Source organism: Eptesicus fuscus, chromosome 19 (assembly GCF_027574615.1).
Source record: "Eptesicus fuscus isolate TK198812 chromosome 19, DD_ASM_mEF_20220401, whole genome shotgun sequence".
Classification (NCBI taxonomy): Eukaryota; Metazoa; Chordata; class Mammalia; order Chiroptera; family Vespertilionidae; genus Eptesicus; species Eptesicus fuscus.
Genome location: NC_072491.1, coordinates 9,885,147 through 9,893,237, shown reverse-complemented (window position 1 = coordinate 9,893,237; position 8,091 = coordinate 9,885,147). Strand labels below are relative to the sequence as shown.

Here is an 8,091-nt window from a genome sequence, read left to right as displayed (position 1 = left end):
TCTTCCCCTCACAACAGCCCTGTGCATTGTAAACTTGGTGTATTCACCACAACTTCTTTGTGTTGAACTTGGCTTTGACTGACTTTCGAGTACTTTCTCATGGGGTCGATTCCCTTCTCTGCTGGGTCCATGGCTAAGTCCTATCTGGTCCCCCTCCTGCTGGTGGCTAGGACTTCCTTCTGGCTCGGCCCTACTGCTTCACCCCCAAGCATGTGGTCTCTATTCTCTGTGAGTTTTGCCCTCGACTTCTATTGCTTTTGAAAATAAACACCCAAAATTCTGTTTTAACAGGTTGCTGACAATACTGCAGAGCATCAATGTGTCTCGTTGTCATAAACAGGGCAATAAACAGAGATAGCATCTTCTGGCATAGGCTGTCCCTGTAAAACCATCATCCCAATTTTCTGGAGGCAATCATTTATGGGCTAGTTGAATTTTACTTTATTTGCTTGGTATCTCTGGCTATTGTAAACTAGGTAACTTCAAAGTCTTCTCACGACCTGAGTGGTTTGGGGAACACATCCCACCTCTCAACACCCAGGTCCCTGCCGCCCAAACTGAAGTGTCCCCCTTCGGAGGGAAGCAGAGGTGAGCTGTGGTTTGCACAGCACAGGATTCATTTACACACGGCATCTTCCTGTAGCAACAGTTCTACTCCACTAAAGAAATGAAACCACTGTTTATGGAGTTGAACACAAATTCACATTAATTTTTAAGATTAGATGAGTCATCAGGTTTCCTACTTGCTACAGACTTGATTCCTGGGGTCCTTGTCACTGTCCTTGAAGGGCAAAGGTACTTTGGTACAAAACTTAGTGAGGCTCTGGCCTAGGGTGTGAGTGAGCCAAGGTAGATGAAAGAGGCTAAGTAAATTGTCCCTCTCTCCCTCCTTTCCTTCCTCCTTCCTCCTCCCTTCCCTTTTACTCTCTCTCTTCTTATCTTTTGCTTTCTTTTTCTTTTTCTTTCCCTCTCCTTCCCTCCTTTTCCCCCTTCTTTTCTCAGGCTCTAGCTCTTACTTTTTGTCCTAATAAGATGTTCTCCTTAACAGGGACAGTTTGTCACTGGTGTTTTACAAGCATAAATGAGTTTGGGAATTGTATAACTCTCAGAGACTCTTAGAATTCGATAGCCAGCAGTGACCACAGAAGTCCACCCCTTCCACTTAACAGGTGAGGAATAGGAGGTGACTCATCAAGGGGTCACATGGAGGCAGAGCCAGACTCAACCCCATGGCTTTTGGCTTTGGGTCCAAAGCTGTCAGCGATGTAGAGAGAATGGTCAAAAGGGCTTTAAACCAAGGCACCAGCTCGCATTTCATGAAGAGGGTATGGGCTTTGCAGATCATCTGTTGTTGGTGCTGCTGTAAGAACAAGGCTGTGGTGATGATAGGAGGTGTCTGCTCCAGATTAGTAATAGGACAGCCCTCCTGGAAATGCAGGGCTGGAGGGGGGCTCTTGCCAAACTATAGCAACCAGTGCCTGGGAATCCAGATCCAGCCCAAACCAAGACCAGCTGCTCCAGGGGAACAATTTGTTCTTTCCCTACCCATCAGCAGAGCCGGGCATGTCCTAAAGCAGGCCACTGTTAGTTACCATGGATGCTTTTTGGAGAGAGAGGACACTGTGAGCACCTTCACATTCCTCCATCCTGGTTCTCCTGGGCAATTAGCTAAATTATTTTTCTCAAAAATGCTATGGTAGATTGATAACTAAGAACAGCTTTCACTCTGTGGACAAATGAAGATCTGTTTGTTCAGGTAAACTATTGCTACATGAACCATAGACCAAGAAGTTTCCAGAAAATATGGGGTGGACAAGATCTTTTTGTATCCTACATTTTCTTCAACAAATACATTTTGAGAACTACTCCAAGACAAGCTTTGTGAGAGGAGCCTGGGAAACACAAAACAAAGACATGAACCCTGTTCTCAAGGATTTGATCTTCTACTGGGGATTATATTCATTTCCTATTGTTGCTGCAACAAATGACCACAAACTTAGTGGCTTACATGGCACATTTTATCATCTTACAATTCTGGAGGTCAAAAGTCCAAAATGGATCTCAATGGACTAAAATCAAGGTGCTGGCAAGGCTGTGTTCCTTTTGACATCCCCAGGGAAGAATATTTTCCTGCCCTTTCTGTCTTCTAAAGGCTGTCCACATTCCTTGGCTTGTGGCCCCTTTCTGCATCTTCAAAGACAGCCAATCAAGTATTTCTCCCATTTCCATTTTTCAGGTTCTCAATCTTGTGCCTTCCCCTTCCAGTTTTAAGGACCCTTTTGATTACATTGGCCCACCAAGATAATCTTATTTTATAGCCATATGATTAGCAAACTTAATTCCCTCTTGCTATGTTACATAACCTATTTATAGGTCATGGGGGTTAGGCTGTGAATAGGACCACTTTGGGAGGCCATTGACTTGCCTACCTCAGAGATTTAGACATGTTCATAGATGAGCATTAAATGCTAGGATTGGTGCTGTAATGTGGGCAGGGGTGGAGGCAACTATGGGAACATATAAGAAGAGCACTTAATCTTGTGCTGGGACAATGGTGTGATGGTGGGATAGCAGTGAGGGAGTCAGCCTTGAAAAGGTGACATTTGAATTCAGATTTTTCAGTTTGTGTGAGATTCTGGACAGGGAAGGGGAGAGACATGCTAAACAAGGGAACAGGAGGGCTGATAGCTTGGGCTCCTTGCATCAGGGGGATCTGTGGAGGAAGCCCAACCCAGGGCGCCGCCTGCAGTGGGCACAGCAGGTAACACTTCCCAGAGCCACAGCAGTACTTGGGACCCATGGGAGGACGAGGGCCTGAAGGTGGGCATGAGCCTGCCAGGGGCTATATTGCATCCCTACTGCTTGGAGCTCAGGCACGACCCAAGGAGGAGGCCCTGGACGTGAGCCTAGAGGATGTGCTTACTAGGGTGGACGAGATAGCGGGCATGCTGGACATGCTGTGCAGTGACTTCTCCCATGACCTCAGTGAAGGTGTGCCTGGCATTTACAAAAAGGCCACCCACGTGTCAGGTCCACAGCTAGATTGACAGACTCAAGCCCATCATCCTGATGATTTACACCAGCGTGGCCTGAATGGAGGATCAAGTCGCTGGGGCCAAGGCAAGCAAGGGGACTTCCCCAGCACATCCAGAAAACTCCTGCACACAATTGACCTGCACACAATCCACACCCCCTCCATCGTCAGCAAGGTTCCCTGCATCAGGCCCAGCAGATAGGCTACGAATCCCCAGGCTGTTTCCGACTGAGGATCACTTTGTCTGTTGTAGCCAAAGACTCAGATCTGAGTGGAGGACAACACTGCAAGAGAATGTTGCTATCTATTATCCTGAGTATTAAGTGGGTTGAAAATCCTGTTAATAGACAGAAGATTTTGGAGTATGGAATTTTAGTTTATTATTTGCACACTGTTTCTCTCTGTTTTCAGTATTTCACGTAGGATATGATTTTCTATGTCCTCCAATTCTAACATGAAAGCTGCTTGGTGGGAGCGATTGGGCAAACAGAATGAATGAACTTATCTGTGCACTGTGGCAGAACTGCTATTTTTTAATAGCTCAGTAGTTCTCTTAAGAAGAACTACTGAGCTATTAAAGCTTTGTTGTTATTTTATTCAAATAGTGATTCAATTTATATAGCTTATTCTTAGGATAAGTGGCATATTATTTAATGTTATATTAGACTTTCCATGTCATGGATTGTAAACTGAGGGACATTATACAACTTCTGAGAAAATGTATTGATTTATTGCAACTAATTCTGAAGTTGCATTGAAAAGTATGACCTGACAATCTTAACTTGTTCACAGCAAACATGTCTATATAGGGTTGCCAATGTTTGATTTATAATTTAGATATTAATAAATTAAAATCAATAAAAGGGAAAAGGGTACAACAGAAGCAAGGGCATGGCAGCATTACTGGGGATGAAACTATGACTGCAGGACTGGGTCTAGGGAAGAGAGTGATGGATAATACAAAAGACTGGAAAAGCCGGCCCGGGAAGGTCCCAGCAGGAAACAGATGGCGCTCTCAAAGGGCACAATAAAAGGGCCCCTTTATCGTGTTTACGTGAGGTAGCCTTTTGCAACGTTTGGGTTGGGTTAAGAAAAAGCGATAAGGGATGATGAAGTACCCCAGGACTAGCAACAGCCAGAAGTGTTACCGTCCCTAGGCCTGAGGGCAACGGGAAGGCGTCACTGAGAGATGGTGAGAGTTCTGACTCTAAGACGAGACCGCCCTGCAGGAACGGTGGTCTTTGATATAAAAACGTCGTCATGGCTGAACTGCAGCCCAACATGAGAGAGCCAGAGAAATGCCAACTCTGATGTCTTTGTCTTTCTACCTTTCAATACACTGTTCTTGCTTTTGTTTTGAAGCCAGGGGACAAGGCAGCCTGATGGACAGAGTCCGTGGAATTGAGGTTCGTGTGACTCAGAAGAAGGTGGACCTAGAGGAAAACTGCAGGGACCACACAGGAGGACCGTATATGTTGTGAGTAAAAAAAAAAATCTGAATTTTATATGGAAGGTCACAGGGAGCCCCAGAAGAATTGTGGACAGGTCAGTGAATGACCACACTACCTTCATCCAACACGGTAAAGATTCTGCCTTGTTTCCATCTCTTGTCTTTATCCCCATCTCTCAGAGCCTTGACAAGCTATATACACTTTTTCAGCCAAGGTGTTAGTGGCCAATAATGCCCTAATGTGCTACCTCTTTCGGATACTATTTAGATTTATTGGGAGCCTTCATTTGCCTGGATCGGTTAGCTATTGCCATAGCTATGCTGTGTTACAAACCACTTTAAGTCCTGGAGCTTCAAACAATTAGTATTTATTTATCTTAGACGTCTGCAGGTTGGTGATTTAGGCTGGGGAGTTTTTCTGGTCTCAGCTGAATGTGCTCACATATCTGAGGGTCATCTTGCCTGTTGACTGAAGGCTCACACTTCTGGGGATTGGCTGGCAGTCACATGGTTTCTGATGCAGCCTTTCTCACCATGTTCCTCCTGTGGTTCCAATAGGTAGCCCAAATTGGTTCTAAGCACAATGGCCCATTTGTAAGAACAGAATCAGAAATGTGCAGACTCTGCGTGTGTCAGAACTGTTCAGAGTGGCCAGCGCAGGCTGAAGACAGATGGTGCTGGAGGTCTTTCATGTGGCCTTCCCTGGGGTTTTGCAAAGTGAGTCATGTGACTAAAAAGATCCCACCTTTTGATAAGAGAAATTGCAGAGTCACATGGCAAATGCCATGGATGGAGGAACATATAAAGCACTGGCACTAATAATGCAATCAATCTGTCAATCATTGGTGGGTGCCTTAACCCAGGTAATAAATATTTATTTATTTATCCAATTATTTGTGTATTGTCAGAATCTCCCACTTAAATGTAAGTGCTGACAGAGCACAACTCTGTGACTCTAATATATGTGCTCACAGTAAATTTTCATTGAAGCATAAATGTATGCTGCAGGGTTCACATGGAAATTATTTGGAGAATGGTTTTTATGGACCTATTTTAATCCACCAAATCCTCATGAGAAGACAATTATCTCTAAAGACAAATGAGCACAAATATAATTTTTGCCTACACATTTTAGTCTGCTGTATTGCTGCCTCCCTTTCTCTCTTATGTTTTGATCAGTTGGGTGAACTTAGAGGCAGAAAAGTACAAGGAGAAGATGAGCCATCTCTAAGTCAGGGCCTTATCTCACTTCTTCACTCTTCATTAGTGGTTGGGGAGTTGACTCAGTTGTATAGCTTGAATATATGACATCACTGAACTGAAGGGTGTGATGCGTTCTGTTATTAGCTGACTGTTCCCTCCTAAATTCACATATTGAAACCCCTAGTGCCTCAGATTGTGATTATATTTGGAGGTGGGTCTTTTTTTCTATTACAGTTGATATTCAGTATTATTTTATATTAGTTTCAGGTGTGCATCATAGTGGTTAGACAATTATATAATTTACAAAGTGATTTCCCAGTTAATTCAAGTAGTCACTTGGCACCATGCATAGTTATTACAATATTATTGACTATATTCCCTATGCTGTACTATATATCCCCATGATTATTTTGTAGCTACCGATTTGTACTTCTTAATCCTTTAATTTTTTTTTTTCACCAAGACCCCCTCTCCCCACTCTTCCCCTCTGGCAACCATCAGTTTGTTCTCTGCATCTATGAGTCTGTTTCTGTTGTGTTCATTTATTTTGTTCTTTAGATGCTACATGTAAGTGTAATCATATGGTATTTGTCTTTCTCTCTGACTTATTTCACTTCACATAATACTCTCTAGGTCCACCCATGTTGTCCCAAATGGTAAGATTTCATTTTTTTATGACTGAGTAATAGTCCATTGTATATATGAACCACAGCATTTTTGTCCACTTGTCTATTGATGGGCACTTGAGTTGCTGCCATATTTGGCTATTGTAAATAATGCTGCAATGTACATAGGGTTACATATATCCTTTTGAATTAATGTTTTGTGTTTCTTCATATATATACCCAGAAGTGGAATTGCTGGATCATAAGGCAGTTTAATTTTTTATTTTTTGAGGAACCTCCATGTTTTCCATAGTGGCTGCATCAATCTGCATTCCAAACAACAGTGTATCAGGGTTCTCTTTTCTCCACATCCTCATCAACATTTGTTGTTTATTGATTTATTGATGACTAGAGGCCCGGTGCATGGATTCATGCACCAGTAGGGTCCCTCACACCAGTGCATAATCAGGGCCGGGGAGGGACCATGGGAGGGCTCCAGGGCATGTCCGGCCTGTCTTTGCCAGTCCTGATTGGTCGGACCCCAGTAGTAAGCTAACCTACTGGTCAGATCGTCTGCCCCCTGGTGGTCAGTGTGCATCATAACTACTGGTCAAACGGTCGAATGGCCATTTAGGCATATATATATATAGTTATTCTGATTGGTGTGAGGATGTCTTCTTTGGAGAAGTGTCTATTTGATTCCTCTGCCAATTTTCTAATTGAATTGTTTGTGTGTTTTTTTGGTGTCCAGTTGTATGAGTTCCTTATAAATTTTGGATATGAACCCCTTATCTCTTGTATCATTGGCAAATATGCTCTCCTATTCAGTAGGTTGTCTTTTCGTTTTGTTGATGGTTTCCCTTGCTGTACAAAAACATTTCATCTTGATGTAGTTCCATTTCTTTCTTTCTTTTTCTTTTGGTTTTTGTTTCCTGGGGAGATATATCAAAAATATTGCTAAGAGAAATGTCTGAGATTTTATTGCCTGTGTCTCCTTCTAGGAGTTTTATGGTTTTGAGTCTTACATTTAAGTTTTTAATCCATTTTGAGTTTATTCTTGTATATGGTGTAAGAAAGTGGTCTAATTTCATTTTTTGCATGTATTGTTCCAATTTTCCCAACACCGTTTATTGAATAGAGAATCTTTACCCCATTGTATGGACTTTCCTCTTTTGTTATATATTAATTAACTATATAGGTATGTGTTTATTTCTCAAATATCTATTTTGTTCCATTGATCTATGTGTGTTTTTTTTATGCCAGTACCATGCTATTTTGATTACTAGAGCCTTATAGTATAGTTTGATATCAGGTAGGATGAAATGGAGGTAGGGTCTTTAATGAGGTAATTAAAGTACAATGAGTTCATATAGTTGGGCCCTAATACAATATGGCTAGTGTTCTTAATTAAAAGAGATTAAAAATTAGGACACAGACACATGGAGGAGAGACCCTGTAAAGACATGGAAAGATGTGACCATCTATAAGCCAAGAAGAGAGACTTTAGAACAGTGGTTCTCAACCTTTCTAATGCCGCGACCCTTGAATACAGTTCCTCATGTTGTGGTAACCCCCAACCATAAAATTATTTTCGTTGCTACTTCATAACTGTAATTTTGCTACTGTTATGAATTGTAATGTAAATATCTGTTTTCCAATGGTCTTAGCCTCTACAGCAGCGGTTCTCAACCTGGGTCGTGACCCACAGGTTGAGAACCGCTAGCAGTGTCGCCTAGGACCATCGGAAAACACAGATATTTACATTACGATTCATAACAGTAGCAAAATTACAGTTATGA

General features: G+C 42.3%; 1 pseudogene; it reads left to right on the top strand.

The window, feature by feature from the left end:
- Positions 1-1,229: 1,229 nt before the first annotated feature.
- On the top strand, positions 1,230-3,236 carry LOC129147279 (biogenesis of lysosome-related organelles complex 1 subunit 4-like; annotated as a pseudogene).
- Positions 3,237-8,091: the final 4,855 nt, after the last annotated feature.